This window comes from Hypanus sabinus, chromosome 7, assembly GCF_030144855.1.
Source record: "Hypanus sabinus isolate sHypSab1 chromosome 7, sHypSab1.hap1, whole genome shotgun sequence".
Lineage (NCBI taxonomy): Eukaryota > Metazoa > Chordata > Chondrichthyes > Myliobatiformes > Dasyatidae > Hypanus > Hypanus sabinus.
This window is the reverse complement of record NC_082712.1, coordinates 19,452,898-19,470,248: the sequence shown is the minus strand read 5'-3', so window position 1 is coordinate 19,470,248 and position 17,351 is coordinate 19,452,898. Positions and strand designations below refer to the sequence as shown.

At 41.0% G+C, this 17,351-nt stretch overlaps 1 protein-coding gene across 2 annotated transcripts in view; it reads right to left on the bottom strand.

The window, feature by feature from the left end:
* Nucleotides 1–17,351, bottom strand: part of galnt7 (UDP-N-acetyl-alpha-D-galactosamine: polypeptide N-acetylgalactosaminyltransferase 7) — a 134,205-nt gene that overhangs the window by 89,711 nt on the left and 27,143 nt on the right. The window lies entirely within an intron of this gene.

Genomic DNA, 17,351 nt, shown 5'->3' with positions numbered 1-17,351 from the left:
CGATACATTTCCTTTTTTTAAAAAATTGAGATACAGCGTGGAATAGGCCTTCTGGCCCTTTGACCCACACTATCCAGCAAATTCCCCTCTTCCCACCCCCCGCAGATTTAATCGTAGCCTAATCATGGGAAAACTTACAATGAACAATTAATCTACCAACCAGTAGGTTTTTGGACTGTGGAAAGAAACTGGAGAAATCCCTTGTAGTCACAGGGAGAACGTATAAACTCTTTAAAGGAAGCAGTGGGAATTACTCCTTGTTGCTGATATCGTAAAATGTTGTACACTACCATGCTGCCCCATGATCTGCCAAGACAAAGTGTTTGGAGATCCTGATGAAGAGGGATGAAAGTCCCAAGGATCTCATTAAGTCTTTTCATTTAACACAAGCACAATGGAACTGAGTTTCAGAGTTGAATGCCAAGTTATGAATACAGTAAAATCTCCGAAAATCTGACACCCTCATGACTTTGGTTATACCACATTGTCCAAGGCACTAGTCACAAAGGTTCCTAGAATTATAACTGCAAATGGAACAGCATGTTGCCAAAACATTAAACATTACCAAAGGAAATAACTTGTAAAATGTGTACCTGGAGTGGCTGATTGTGGGGTTTAGCTGTTTTCTGATCTTGGCAACCATTTGCAAACGTTTTGTCACCATATGAGATGACATTTGAGGATCAGAGAACATCACAACCCAACCATTACCAAAACAGTGGGAGAATAAGTGTCAGACTTAGCTACATACAATGCTGATAAAAAGTATTCACCCTCCCCTTTGCTGCTGGGGGTGGGGGGGGGGGTAGATTCATTGCTTTGCTACTACTTGTGCTGGTGGGGGGGGGGGAGCTTTGGGGTTCTAACATTTAACTGTCGTTCATTCTTTGGGGTACTCCTGTTTTCGTAGATGTTTGCGAAGAAAAAGAATTTCAAGGTGTATATTGTATACATTTCTGACATTAAATGTAACTTTTAAAATCTATTGATTTAATTTGGCTTTTTTGACACATCACCAGAAAAGCTCTTTTGTGTCTAAGTGAAAACAGACAGCTCTCCGCAAAAGTGATCTAAATTAATTACAAATATAAAAACACAAAGTAAATGATTGTTTAAACATTCGCCTCCTTTTATAAGACTAAATCATCACTTTTTGGAAGTCTCATAATTAAATGGAGATCGGTTTTTGGAGACCTGTGTGCAGTCAAGGTGTTTCAATTGATTGCAGTAAGATACATTTGTATGGAAAGGTGCAACTGTTGGTGAGTCAGTATCCTGGTAAAAACTACACCTTGAAGACAAAAGAACACTCCAAGCCACTCTACAAAATGGTTATTGAAAAGCACAAGTCAGGAGATGGATAAGAAAATTATCCACTGAATGTGGAGAGATCAGTTTTCAAATTAACATGACAGAGTCTTTTTCTGTTAATTAGTGTTTTCAGGCTCCTGTACCTCCTTCCTGATGGCAGCAATGAGAAGAGGGCATATCCTGAGTGATGTGGGTCCTTAATGATGGATCCATTGACAAGGTAGGCAAACCAATGTCAATATCCTCTACAGAGTCTATATCCCCAGAGCTTCAGGCTCCTAGAAGTGAACATCACCAACAGCCTGTTCCAGCCACATAGATGCCACAGCCGAGAAAGTTCATCGGGACCCAAATTGGTAAATTAATTTGATTTTCGTGAGTATAGAGGTACAGTGAAGATTTTTTTCTTAAAACCACAATCAAACCAGTACCCAAGATAACGTGTCTTAATGACCGACACACAATGGCTCTGACATCTGCCATCATGAAGTGCTTTGAGAGGCTGGACATGGCACACATTCCAACTCCAGTCTCCCAGACAACCCCAGCCTACTTTAATGTGCCTACTGCCAAAACCGATCTAGGGTGGACACCATCTCACTGATCCGACACCCATCTTTGGAGCATTTTAGAGATTATTGTTTATTGCCTACAGCTCTGCCTTCAGCATTATAAAATCCAAGGAAATTAATTTCCAAACTCCTGGAACTAGGACTCAACAATTCCCTTTGCAACTGGATCCTTAATTACTGACCAACAGATCACAATCAGTAAAGAAAAGCAGCAACAGCTATGATACGATTGTTCTCAACACTGGTGCCAAACGATGCTGTGCCCTCAGACTTTTGCTCTACTTCCTATACACTCATGATTGCCTGGCCAGATTCTGCTCTAACTCCATCTTCAGGTTGGCAGATGATGCCACCTGTCGTGGGCTGCATCTCAAATAACAATGAGCTGGAGTATAGGAATCAGTGACATCAAAACAAGAGTTGGTAATTGACTTAAGAAAGGAGGGTGCCTGTTCTTGTTTGTATAAATTGTGTTGAGATAAAATGGTTGAGGGCTTAAATTTCTAAGAGTGAACGTCGCCAACAATCTGTCCTGATCCAACCATGTTTGATGCCACAGCGAAGAAAATATACGATGGCTCAGGGACTGTACTTGCTAGAGTTTAGAAGAATTGGGGTGGGGGGAGGTGGTATTTCATTGAAACATATTGATTATTGAAAAGCCAAGATTGAGTGCATGTTGAGAGGATGTTTCTATAGCAGGGGAGACTAGGACCAGAGGGCACAGCCTCAGAATAATAGGATCTCCATTTGGAACAGAGATGGAGGAATTTCTTCAACCAGTGGGTGGTGAGTCTGTGGAACTTGTTTCACAGAAGGCTGTGGAAGCCATCATTGAATATATTTAAAGTGGGAGTTGATAGGTTCTTGATTAGTAAGGGTGTCAAAGGCTACGGGGAGAAGACAGGATAATGGGGTTGAGAGAAATAATAAATCAGTTATAATGGAATAGTGGCGCAGATTCGATGGGCTGAATAACCTAATTTTGCTCCTACATCTTATGGTCTTAAAGCAGATGGGAGTCTCAGATGGACTTCCTCAGGAGGTGAAAAGAAAATGTTCTGGCATGTCCCTTTTGACCTTCACTAATTTTTAGTGACACACCGGAGAAAGTATCCTATCCAGATGCATCTCTTCTTGGTATGGCAAAAAACTGTAGAGTTGTGGATACATCTCAACAGAGCATCGAAAGCTGTCTCCTCTCTGTGAACCCTTTACACACATACACACACACATACACATACACACAAAAATCTGTTTACTGCAATGGAATTCTATTGTGCAAGACAGAGCAATGCCCAGCCTACAGGCAATTAGGCAAGGACGAAAAAGTAACATAACCTGTGGTAATTACTAAAATTTAGTAGAAACGACTTGAAGTTTTTGGTAGGAAATCCTAACCAACCTGTTTTTGAACACCTTTCAGTGGAACTTGCAGGCTTCTTTATGTATTCATTCACAGAAATTACAATTTTGTGTTTCATATTCTAACATAATGGCTACAAGGTGAAGGAAATTAAAAGGGCTGACAGAAAAACCAGGAAACCCAACAAGGAGGAATCCGATGCCACTGCATGTCTTCCCTACATTTCCACGGTTTCCAGAAGGATAGCCAGGATTCTGAAGATATACTGGATTAATACCATCCACAAACTTGTAAGGAAGCTCAAATCACAGCTTATGCAGGTCAAAGATGACCTGGGACTCAGGACGACTGGCTTTTAAAGGATTCCAGACACAATGCACGCCGGAAACCTGCATCAAGGAGCGCAGGAGGTGTATCCATTTGGGTTACCCGGAGAAAAAGGTAGTAGCAGATCATCACATTCGCAGTGGCCATAGGATTGACTTCTACAGCACAATGGGTGTCACACCAATGGATTTTGGGCCATCTGGTGAAGGAAGCCATTGGAACTAGAGAAAAGGAATTTCAACAAAGATGAAGGTTTTGCTCTAGGAAAGAACTGGAATTTGATTGTAAACAAGGTGGGACAGTAGAAACCTGATTGGATGATGACTAACCAATCAGGATGGACAAACGACAGTGTATATATACCACTTAACTAGACCTGCATAGGCTTCATCCCTGATTAAGGTGGCAGAATTTGTCATCAAAACGTTGGCTAAAATTGGTACCTGTTCATGTGCATTTTTCTAGTGCGCATGAGGGGCTTCTGATGTTTTTGTTTGACTGGGTTCCATGGCTGTCTGTGGGGAAAATCAATCTCAGGATTGTTACTTTGATAACAGATGTACTATGAATTTGAATCTTTGAAATGGGTCTTCATGGCATACATTGCCCTTCTTAATTGCCCTTGTAAAGGTGGTGATGAGGTCTACATTTACAAATAGCTGCAACCCTATTCCATCCTCTAGTGGACTCACAGTAGTCATGTTTGAAATTTCCACATTACAGGTATTGTAGAACAAGCACAAGATGGAGTCACGGAGCGACCACTCCCCACTGAACATCAATGGCTCCTTGGTAGAGATCATTAAGAGCACCAAATTTCTTGGGTGTTCTCCTGGTGGAGAATCTCACCTGGTCCCTCAACACCAGCTCCATAGCAAAGAAAGCCCAGCAGCACCTCTACTTTCTGCGAAGGCTGAGGGAAGTCCATCTCCCACCACCCATCCTCATCACATTCTACAGGGGTTGTATTGAGAGCATCTTGAGCAGCTGCATCACTGCCTGGATTGGAAATTGCACCATCTCGGATCGCAAGACCCTGCAGCAGATAGTGAGGTCAGTTGAGAAGATCATCAGGGTCTCTCTTCCTGCCATCACAGACATTTATACCATACGCTGCATCTGCAAAACAAACAGTATTATGAAGGACTCCACACACCCCTCATACAAATTCTCCCTCCTGCCATCTGGGAAAAGGCACCAAAGCATTAGAGCTCTCACGACCAGACTGTAACAGTTTCTTCCCCCAAGCTATCAGACTCCTCAATACCCAGAGTCTGGACTGACACCAACTTACTGCCCTCTACTGTGCCTATTGTCTTGTTCATTATTTATTATAATGCCTGTACTGTTTTGTGCACTTTATGCTGTCCTGGGTAGGTCTGTAGTCTAGTGTAGTTTTTTTTGTGTTGTTTTACGTAGTTTAGTGTAGTTTTTGTATTGTTTCATGTAGCAGCATGGTCCTTGAAAAACGTTGTCTCGTGTTTACTGTACCAACAGTTATGGTTGAAATGACTTGACTTGATTGATAGACAGGCAGATTCAAAGAGAATGCTCCATTGTCACAAGATTGATTAATTGATTCAAAGGCTATCATGAGGTGAACAAAAGTCCACGTGTACTGCATGATGTTACTCTCAGATTCAGATTCATTTATCAGACTGCATATTGAAATGAATCGTTGGTATTAACAACCAACAAAACCCAAGGCTGTGCCAGGTGCGGCCCAGAAGTGTTGCCACACATTCTGGTGCCAACAATGTATGCCCGCAATGTTTAGCGGAACAACATAAGCAACAACAACAGAACAAACAAACACACAGACAGTTCTCTAACCTCAGGACACACAGACATCAGGCACTTTCAACTTCCCCAGTGGACTTGCAGACTCAGGGCCTCAGCTTGCAAACTCATGACTTCAGTCTGCAAACTTTGGACTCTGATCTTCAGTATTGACCCAAGACTTGCTGAAGAGTGGACCCTGAACTTCAAACTCCAGATTTGCCAATGACGGGATCCTGATTTCCAGGCCTTGGAGTCTGGACTCACCGACTCGCTGAACTAGGGAGTCACCAGCTCATGTGCCTCCTGCCCAGATGGACCTCCAATCCTAGGACCTGGGCGCATGCCCTTGGCCTTGCTGGTCTTTGTTCACTGTACTTGCTGGCCCAACATCTGTCCACGGACGTCCTTTGCTGGCCTTTGAACATGGAAAGTGGAGAAGAGGCCAAAACTTGTGTCTGACCTCTAATTTCCTCCATATCCCTGCACCTAAACCCTAATCTGACCCCCATGTCCTCTCTTTGTTCACAAAACCATCCCAGCAAACCTAATAAACAACTAAGTCTGAGCCATGAACGGTTAACTGAGAGGAGGCAGTTGTGGAAAAGACCTACCCTGTGATGGATAAGAGTTCAAAGTAAATTTGTAATCAAAAAGTACATATGTCATCATATACAACGTCAAGATTCATTTCTTGCAGGCACTCACAGTAAATACAAGAAACCAAATAGAATTAATGAAACAGAATAGAATCAATGAAAAGGCCACACCTAACAAGATGAACAAGCAACTAAAGTGCATGAAGCAACAAACTGTGCAAATACAAAAAGAAATAATAAATAAGGAATAAATAATCAAGAAAATGTGATGAAGAGTCCTTGAAAGTGAGCCCATAGATTATGGGAACAGTTCAGTGATGGAGCAAGTGAAGTTAAGCAAAGTTATCCTCTCTGGTTCAAGTGCCTGATGCTTGAGGGGAATTAACTAGTCCTGAACCTGGTAATATGGATTCTGAAGCTCCTGCACCTTTTTCCTGATGGCAGCAGTGAGAAGAGAGCATGGCTTGGATGGTGCATGTCCTTGATGATGGATTCTGCTTTCCTGTGAGAGCACTCCGGGTAGATGTCATCAATGGTGGGAAGGACTTCATCATCCATAAGGGACTGGTCCACATCCAGTCCTTTTTGTAAGATTTTCCATTCAAGGGCATTGGTGTTTTCATACCAGGTCATGATGCAACCAGTCAATATACTCGCCACCATATATTTATTAAAAAATTGTCAAAGTTTTCAAAATCTGAATCACAATCAGGTTTAAAATAATGAGCATGTGTACAACAGTGCCAAAACAAAAAGTTAGCATTCATGGGTTTAATGTACATCCAATAATCTGACGACAGAGGGCATTAAGCTGTTCCTGAATCTTTAAACGTGTGCCTTCAGGTTCTTGTACCCCCTCGCTAATGGCAACGATGAAAAGTGGGCATGTCCTGGATGATGGGGGTCCTTAATGATGGATGCTGCCTTTCTAGGGCATCACTCCTTAAAGATGTCCTGGATGGTGGGGAGGCTGAGTTTACAACTTTCTACAGCTTATATTGATACTGTGCAGTGACCCCCACATACCAGACGGTGATGCAACCAGTTAGAATGCTCTCCATGGTACATCTGTAGAAATTTATGGAGTGTCTTTGGTGACATACCAAATCCTCTCAAACTTCCAATGGAACATAGCTGCTGCCTTGCCTTTTTGTAACTACATCAATATTTTGGGCCTAGGATAGATCCTCGGAGATGTTGACAACCAGGAACTTAAAATTGCTCTCTTTCCACTGCTGATTCCTCAGTGACAACTGGTGTGTGTTCCCTCATCTTACCCTTTCTGAAGTTTACAATCAATAATTTGGTCTTACTGATAATGACTGCAAGTTTGTTGCTGTGATACCACTCGACTATCTGATATATCTCACTCCTGTACAGTCATGTCACCACCTGAAATTCTGCCAACAATAGTTATGTCATCAGATTTATAGCTGGCATTTGAGGTGTGCTAGTGTTGATCAGTGTGCTGATGTTATTATGGATCCACACAGATTGTGGTCTTCCAGTGAGGAAGTCAAGGATCCAGTTGCAGCAGGAGGTACAGAGGCCCAGGTTTTGGAACATTTTGTTAAGACCTGTAGGAATTGTACTCAACGTTGCCCTGTTACCAATAAACAGCAGCCTGACCAGGTATTAGAATTGTCCAGGTGATACAAGGCTTCTTGAAAAGCCAATGAGGATTGCATTTGCTATACATCCATTGTGAGCAAACTGTAGTGAGACCAAGTCCTTGCAGAGACAGGAATTGATTCTAACCATAGGCAACCTCTCAAAGCACTTCATCACCATACATATGAGTGCTACTAGACAATTGTTAAAGCAGCTCACCCTGCTCTTCTTGGGCACTGGTATAATTGTTGACCTTTTGAAGTAGGTAGGAACTTCAACTGTCTTTGATTACAACTGCACAGGTTTACAGAGCCCTATCAGAAACCCCATGGGGCCTGTCGCCTTGTGCGGATTCTCCCTCTTGAAAGATGAACTGACATGAGCCTCTGGGACAAATATCACAGGGTCACCGGGTGTTGTCAGAATCCTCAACTGTAGCTTTATTCTCCCTTTCAAAGCAAGCACACAAAGCGTTGAGTTCATTTGTGAATGAAGCATCACCGCTATTCATGATGTTATGTTTTGCTTTTGTAAGCTCATTTGGAATCATTCTTTTCTCCTGAGATAGCCTTCTGAAAATCATACCTGGCCTTCTTGTTTAGTCCTAGATCACTAGACTTAAATGTCACATAGTCTGCTGAGGAGACTAAGTTTTAAATAACATGTCAAATCTTCACAAACTTCTAAGAAAACGGAGATTCTGTCATACTTTCTTCATAATGGCACTTTGTTGCTAGACCCCAGATAGTTCCTATGAAATGATAGGAGAGAGGAATTTAACATTGCTGACCCTCTCCAACTTTGATTCCCCCAATGAGGACTGGATCATGAACCTCTGGTTTTCTCCTCCTGAAGTCAATAATTAGCTCCTTGGTCTTGCTAACATTGAGTGAGAAGTTGTTGTGGCACCAGTCAGCCAGATTTTCAATTTCCCTTCTATGCGCTGATTCGTCACCTGCTTTGATTTGGCCTATATAATGGTATCAGCAGCAAACTTAAAAATGGAAATGGAGCTGTGTTTAGCCTCACAGTCGTAAGTATTAAGCGAGTAGAGCAGGGGGCTAAGCACACAGCCTTGCAGAGCACCATTCTGATGGAGATCTGAACTGACTCTGGTCTGCAAGCAAGGAAATAAAGGATCCAGTTGCACAAGGAGGCATTGAGGCCTAGGTCTTGAAGCTTATTGTTTAGTTTTGAGGGGATGATAGTACTGAATGCTTAGCTGTAGACAATGAAGCACTTCCTGATGTATGTATCTTCCAAGGTTGAGTGAAGAGCCAATGAAATTGCATATTCTGTTTTCCTATTGGGGAAAATAGGCAAATTGGAGAAGATCCAAGTCACTACTCAGCCAGAAGATACATTTCATTATGAACCTCTCAAAACACTTCTTCATAGTGTTTGCAAGTGCAACTGGATGACAACATTGTGACCTCCATAGTTACCACAATGGCATATGTCTACTTTGTGGAGATGTGATTAGGAATTTTTTGAGGTCACCTGATATATCCTCCTCTTCACAGATGTGGACTTCTGACCAAAGCTCTTTACTGCAGATAATTAGAATTTCAGTGGGAAGACTGTGTACAGACATCTGATTTTTGTAAATTGGTCTTTTTGACTTCAGCATTGAGAACAAAGTTATTGGGTCAGACTGGACACACACCGCAGTTTTGAAGATCACAAGTAGATGCCAGGCTGCAACTGTGTTTGAATAGCTTAGGCAGAGACAAGACCCGTTTGAAAGTGCGAATGCATAGTGTTAAAGTGGAGATAATGTCATACAGCAAACACAATATGCAGTCAAATTTCTATAGGTAGGAACATTTGCTGCTTTCAGTGTTTCCAGGCTGGGCCCTACCATTGATGAAGGTGAAAGTACTGTTGAGATTTCTTCCTCTTATTGTCTTCATAGAGCATTGCCATTCATGAGTAGATATGTACCTTGATCTTATCAGTTGATTTTGGAATTGCTTTGCTGAATTTTGAAGGTACACATACAATCTACACTTAGAAACATAGAAAACCTAAAGCACAATACAGGCCCTTCAGCCCACTAAGTTGTGCCAAACATGTCCCTACCTTAAATTATTAGGATTACCCATAGCCCTCTATTCTTCTAAGCTCCATGTACCTATCCAAAAGTCTCTTAAAATAAGACTATTGTATCAGCTTGTAGATATCCTTCCAAGAGAATCCAATATTTGAACTACCTGGTTAAAACTGAAAAAGCTTTGGCAATTAGAGATTATCTGAAGTGCATGTATGCGTTAAAAAAAAAATGCCTACTTCATTCCAGTCTGGAAACCAGATTATAGACATGATGTAGGTAGTGGGTAATACCAGCTGACCGTTTAAAAATGGTCAGCTAATATTCATTTGTTGTTACCAACTCACACCATTCTTAACAAACCTTCAGCAATTCTAAAGATTTGAAGCTTGGCATTTTAAAGTGTATTTAATAAGACTGGCAATGATTCTGTCCTAAACAATGCATCTGCAGAAGTCACCTTAGACTTCCATATTTTATATTTTGAATTAACAATACTTTGCGAGAGTGGAATTGGGAAATGCTATGACAAATAATATCAAGCATTTCTAAAATTAATTGAAGACAATGTGTGTTTTCTTGGAGACTACATTAGCTGCTGATGTACTGTATGCAATTTGAAATGGGGATCTCCGAAGTGTAATCTGACAGTGAAAGGACAGATTTTACTCATTGACAAACTGTGGGACAAGCTGTCGCACTGAAGATTAAAAAGCATTAAGGAACAGGAGAGTCACAGATTTATTTTCCAAAGGAAGCAAGTGTCCAATGTGAATGATCCAGGTAAATATTACTGCCCTACAGACTTGTTACTAAATATTCATGAAATGCTCAATTTCAGGCAGGAAATTATCCACATCACAAACTAGATAATTTTACCCTTTAGTTAATCTTGCTCAACTGAAACCTCTTTTTGAACTCTGCAAAGAGGGGGAAAATGAGTAATTCTTATTTCCCATATCCAGACTGTTCATAATCTTACATGCATTAGTTAAATCTCCTTTAGTTCTCTGTTCCATATAAAACAACCCCAGCTTTGTTCTAAAACCCTTGAAAATCTTATAACAATCACACAGAATCAGATCTCTCCTGCAGTGCAGTGATCCGAACCCTATCACAAAAAAAGTATTGAAAGTGATGGATGAAAGTGGAGTTCAAATTTTAGAATTTACATTATATTAGCTTAGATGGCAGACCGCACTGCACATGTTTTCTGGGTGTTAAATATCTTGCTGCTTCAAATGGTGGACTTATAACAGCAAGAATGCCACCCAAATTTGGATGAGTGCAAAATGATATACAATATCAACATCTGAAATGCACTTTAGTCGATCTTATACATGCAAAGAAGGGCCTTAATCCCTTGAAGTCCTCCCAGTGCTTACTAATAGCATCATCTTCCTCTTAAGCAGTCCCTGGAGATCGCAGATGACTTTCCAAGACATCAAAGAGTGGTGCCTCAGAAAGGCGGCATCCATTATCAAGGACGCCCATCACCCAGGACAAGCCCTCTTCTCATTGTTACCATCAGGAAGGAGGTACAGAAGCCAGTTAGCAATTCAGGAACAGCTTTATCCCCCTCTGGCATTCAATTCTTAAATGTTCATTGAACTCAGGAACATTACCTCACTTTCTAAAATATATATACTGTATTATTTCTGTTTCAAACTATCTTAAAGTAATATACATATACTTACTGTAATTACTTATTTTCTTCTTTCTATGTTATCATGTACTGTATTGCTGCTGCTAAATTAACAAATTTCCCTCACATGCTAGTGATAATAAACCTGATTCATATTCTTCTGTAGATCTGTGGATTCTGGAGGCGGCTGTTGAAGCTAATATGAATCCAGAGACCCTTCTGCTGATCAAGCAGAAGGTAATTGATTAAGTGGGTGGGCAAGTTTAGAAGGTGATGTTCTCCTTTCACTTTAAACCTGGGCATTTGTGCACTGCCCAAGACTCTCAGTGCTGTCCTGTAAGTATCTTCTCCATCTTAGGACAATCCTTGGCCAAGGATTCACAGGAGCTGGTGAGGATGGCAGGGCAACTTCCTGAAGAGGAATTTTAAAACAATTCAGTAGCTTTACAGCCATGTGCACAAAATGCTGGAGGAACTCAGGTCAGGCAGCATCTATGGACAGGTATAAGCAGTCTACGTTTTGACAGCAGAGACCCTTCTTCAGGACTGGAAAGGAAGGACCAATTTTTGCAAAAACATTTGCAATCTGCCTTCTTGAATTTCTCAGTAGTCATAATGTGGTTTAAATTCATGGCTCTAAATAAATGAACAGAATAACTGAAGAACATTCTACTAAATTAACCACTGGTGATTTATCTATGGTACAAGTTATAGAGATCAGAAAAAGCATGGATATGAAGTCCACATAAAAGATCCTACAATAATGTTTCAAATAATTCAATAATACTGGCCAATATTTATCCAAGTGTCAAAACAGATTTTCTGGTCACTATCACTTTGTGTTTTGAGGGGCTAAGGTGTTTATAAAATAGTTGTAATATTTCCTACAGCATCTCAAAATTGGTTCTAAATTGCTTTGGTAAGCCTGCAGGGGTTGAAGAGAGCTCAAAATTCATGTCTTTCACAATGAAAATCTGGACACAGAGGTAAGCTGCTCTACAACACCAGGAGACTAGATTATGCAATAAGGCATACTGGGTAAGAAATTGATATGGAATGCTTTTATGAATAATATTGAAACATAGATTGTATGCGATATTGTTTGAGATGATATAGAAAGAAATTAATATTCTACCTGTACACTAGCTCTATAGCAGCTGATGGCATGTTTACTGCTGCCAAGGCTACACTGTGACTTTTATCACCAAAGATTGCAGAAAAAGCTTCACAAGATAATAACACAGGGAGTCTCAAAATATTCTTTTCAAAAGGAAGATGATCCAGTTAGTTATACAAGCTCAAAAAGAAGAAATGACTAAGAATTTATTACAGATTGAAAAATCTATTTTGATGTCAATTTTAGATGGATTATAAACAACTTCAAATGTGTCCCTCAACTTGTATCCAACTACTGCACACCAACTTTTGGGCGAGAGTTTGAACAGGTAATTCTGCATTGAAGCTGTTTATGGCAGTTGGCTGTAAAGTCTTTTCCTCTTTTTGGTGCAAATAGCACAAAACAGCACAGCATTATTTCAACAGTAAATACAAATGGGCAGTTTATTATTGAGTATGCTCTGCAGCTATTGCCAGTGGTCCCCGACAATGTTCTGGGAAGGCTAGATTTTATCATTTATAAGAGCCGGTAATTGAAAGAAAGGATTCCAGAACATCCTAGGAAGTCCCTGTTGCTGCCATTTCAACTACTTTAAGGGGGTGGATAATGTAGTTATCATCTTCCAGACTTCTTCAGAAATGGCTCCTGTGGACTGTGGAGTTGCAAATTAATGCCACCACTCACAGGTGACAGAGAGAAAGCAGGGTACTTCCAACCTGCTAGCCTAAATTCAGGGAAATGCTAGAATCGATAGCGAGGGATTGAATAACAAAACACTTCAAAGTGAACAATTGGACAGTGCAAAGTCAATATGGAATCAAAGGGAAAATCATGTCTCACCAAGCTTTTGGAATTCTTTAAAGATGTGACTACCACAAGGGAAAGCAGTAGATGATGTGCATTTAGAGTTTCAGAAGGCCGTCAATAAAGTACCGCACAGGTGGTTATGGTATGAGGTTAGATGGAGGAACAATGGATAGCATATTGATTGAGATTTGATCAGATTGAAAGCAAACAATGGGAATAAACAATAGGATTTTTCAGGTTGGCAAATTATGACAACAGGAATTAAGAGTATGAACTCTACCTTTTCATTATCTGCATCCCTGATTTGGCTGAGAAGAACAAATGTCGTCCTTCCAAGTTTGTTAACAATGTAAAATTAGGTGACACCGAGTACCCGGGGGCAGGGGTGGGGGGGGAAAGAAGGTGGGCAATGAGGGTGTAAAGAGGCTTCAAATGAATGTATACTAGTTGACTGAATGGGCAAGAACATAGATGGAATATAATTTTATTTACTGTACATTTATTTTATTTAGAGATACAGCATGGAACAGGGTCTTCCAGCCCAACAACCTGCATCACACCTATTTAACATTAGTCTAATCACAGAGAAATTCACAATGACTAATTAACCCTAACCTGTCCAGAGGATCTTTGGAATGTAGAAGGAAACTGGAGCACCCAGAGGAAGCCCATGTGTATGGGGTTGTTGGGGGGGGGGGGGGGGGGGTGAGAGTATACAAGCTCCATACAGAAAGTGCTGGAATTGAACTCCGATGCCCAGAGCTGTAATAGTGTCGCACTAACCGCTACGCTACCATGGCTGTGAATGTCACAGAAAAGTAGAAGCTATATGTGTTCTGCACAACTTTCTGAATGCTAGCATACTGGTACAAAGCAAGTTGAAGAGAGGAAAATAGTCTTTATTAAGAGAGCAGCTTAATGCAGGAGTCTAACATTTTATTCCAATTCTATTGGTGAGACAGAACCTGGAATACTGTGTATAGTTTCGGCTTCCCGGCCTTAAAGAAATGCATGTGCTACAGAGAGAATGCACAGATTCACTAGGCTCAGTCATCACAATGAGAGATAGTGTAGTCTAGTACTGCATCCTCTGCAGTTCAGAAAAATGAAGAAAATTAAATTATTGAGGCTACGTGCAGGAAAGATGTTTGGCTTGCTAAGGTATCTAGAACTAGCAGTCACTGGTTCAGCTTAAGGGCTAGGCCACTTAGGACTGAAAGAGTAGTCAATATTTTGAATCTCCTATCCTGAGGGCATTGGAGGCTTAGTTGCTGTGTTGAATCAAATATTAAAAGAATAAAGGATTATGGTGATACAAGTAGAAGATCAGGCACAATCTTATTGAATGGTGGTGTAGGCTCAAAGCATGGGTGGTTTATTCCCACTCGTACTTCTGTATGTGCCGAAAGAAGTCTCATGGAGTGCAGCAGGAATGCCAATTTCTTATGATTTTTCAGCAGTTACAGATCTACCCGCCAAAACTTCTCTAGATGAGAACCGATACATTCAATGACCGAGTGGGAAGGAACAGGATGTGAGTGCTAAAGGCAAGGCTGAAGCACTCACAACTACCTTTGGTCAGAAGTGCAACACGGGTGATGCCAACATGGTCAATAAACTGATTAGAAAGGCTGGCTCTGTTATAGGAGTCAAACTAGCCAGGCTAGTGGCTGGGGTCGAACAAAGGACGTGATGGAAAATCCTGGCAATTCTGGACAATGTTTCTCACCCCCTGCATGACATCTTGTGCTGAACAGAGCACTTTTACAAATAGTCTAAGACAACTGTGCTGCTCCAAAGTGTATTATGTGATGTCATTCTTAACCTCGGCCATTAGGCTCTACGAGTCAACCTATAGCCAGGGAAGTGATGATCCCTTCTGTTAAGGTTGTTTGAAGCAGCTCGTTTTTTTTAAATTATTCTTTCTTACTTCTCTTCTAATCTTTGTATCTCCGCGCACTTGTAATGTTACTGTGACACAGTAGTTTCATATGGAATCAATAAAGTATCTATCCATCAATATCATAGCCAATTTGATTTACTCCATGCGACATCAAGAAATTGTTGGGAAGACTGTACACAATAGAAGCCATGGGGCCCTGACAATATCCCAGCTGCTGTTGTTACGAAGGATGAACAGCTCTGATGGGCAGAAGGGTGCAAGGTTGCCCATGTCCCCCTCCTCTGGGAGAATTACAAACTGCGACTGGAATATTTGCTTCAGACAAGGGCGAGTTAACACCCGGGGAAAGATACCATATTATGACTCCTGTAAGACTCTGGAGAGGGCTGTTTACTTGGTACTATTCTGTTCAGTGGACAGCTGGAGTGGGCTGGTTTAATGCGCCAAGCCATTCAAAACTGATTTATCCCTACTCACAGGGTCTCAGGTGTCAAAGTGAGGTCTGGGGAGACAGCCCTCAGACACACCAGGAGACACACCAAGAGACACACTAGTGAGCACTGTTTAAGTGTTGGAACCCACAAGAAAAGTGGGGGGGCATCAGAGATCGAACAAAGGATCAGTCAATTTTAACACAGTGTTTATAGCAAGGCCGGTGGGAGCTTGTGTGTGTGTCCACCCTTGCCTGGGTGACGAGTCCACCATAGAAGAATGGTCTAGCTAAAGGACAGAGGGGACATACCTGAATGGCGACGGATCAGGATTGTAAAGGAAGGTTTGCAAGACAATAGCTGTCACTGTTTGCTCGCTCTCTGTCTCCAATAATTACAACACATCAACCAACAACTACCTTAGCCTGTATGAACTGAACTTTGTACACGCATATGACAATTCATTATCCCCTAGACAACAATAGAGCTTGTTTATTATTATACCCACACTTTTAGGTTTAGTATTGCTAATGTGTATTATCTGTATATTTGCAATGTTGATATTGATTTGTATATTTTACTAATAAACACTGTTTTGAAAATAGTACCAGACTCCAATGGACACTTCTATCTCTGCTGGTAAGACACCCAGTTACGGGGTAAGTAACACTGTTAATAAGCTCAGACCTAATCTTTCCCAGGATATTATATCACTGACAACCTAAATTAATGCAGGAGATTGCTCAGGTATACATTACCTGAAATGGACAAATCCAAGCTTGCTTATTAGCAGCCCATCGATCCATTTTTAACCACCAGCCAAGTAATGGAAGGTGCTTGTGACAGCATGTTCAATGATGCTTGGTTTGGATTTTGACTGGACCACTCAGTTCAAGATGTTCTTAAAGCATCGGCGTCAAGCAAAAAGAGAGCTGAATTCAGAAGCAAGGAAGAGCGACTAACCTTGGACATCAAATTAGCACCTGACTGAGCAAATACATTTAAGGAAGAGATAGACATGCATCACAAACAAATGGCATTAAGAGCTTATGGGGGGAGAACCAGAAATCGGCCTTGAAATAAAGGATCAGCTAGGATCTTATTGAATAGTGCAGTAAGCTTGAATTGCCAAATTGTACAATCCTGCTCCTATTGCTTGTGTTTCTACGAGAATTATATTGAAAAGTCTTGGTGGAACTAATGAGCATGGAGATCAAGAACAAACAGCAAGCTGAAGTAGTTCTTCCATTGCAAAAAGTCTAGCATCCCAACTGTAGGATACCATTGCAGTTTACCAGTGTCGAAGCCCAAACATCTTAAGCTGATTCATCAACAACCTCTCTTCCATCCCAAGATCAGAAGGGGTTTATTGATGACTGCAAACTATTCAGTTCCATTCACCATCTTTCAGCAAACAAGGCAGTCCATGCACGCCTGCAGCAAACTTGGACAACATTAAGGCATGCTGATGAAGGATCAGTCCAAAACAGTTTATTCCCTTCAATTGATTTTGCCTAACCAGCTGAGTTCCTCAAGCATTGTGTGTGTTATTCAGGCATGAATTGTTGAAAACTGTAACTTTCATGCCACAGAAATGCCAGCCAAAAATGACACACAAATCTTCAACAGGTCTGTGGAAAGCCAACTCAAAATGCTAATTCTGTTTCTCTTCCCAAAGATGCTGTCTGACCTACTTTACAACATTTTCTGTTTTTATCTTAGATTCCCAGCATCTCCAGTTTTGTTTTTGATTACTAACACCATGAGATACTCCACGGACTCTGGTTATGTGGACTACTTTTCCAAGGCAGCAAGTTTTAGACAAAGAACCCT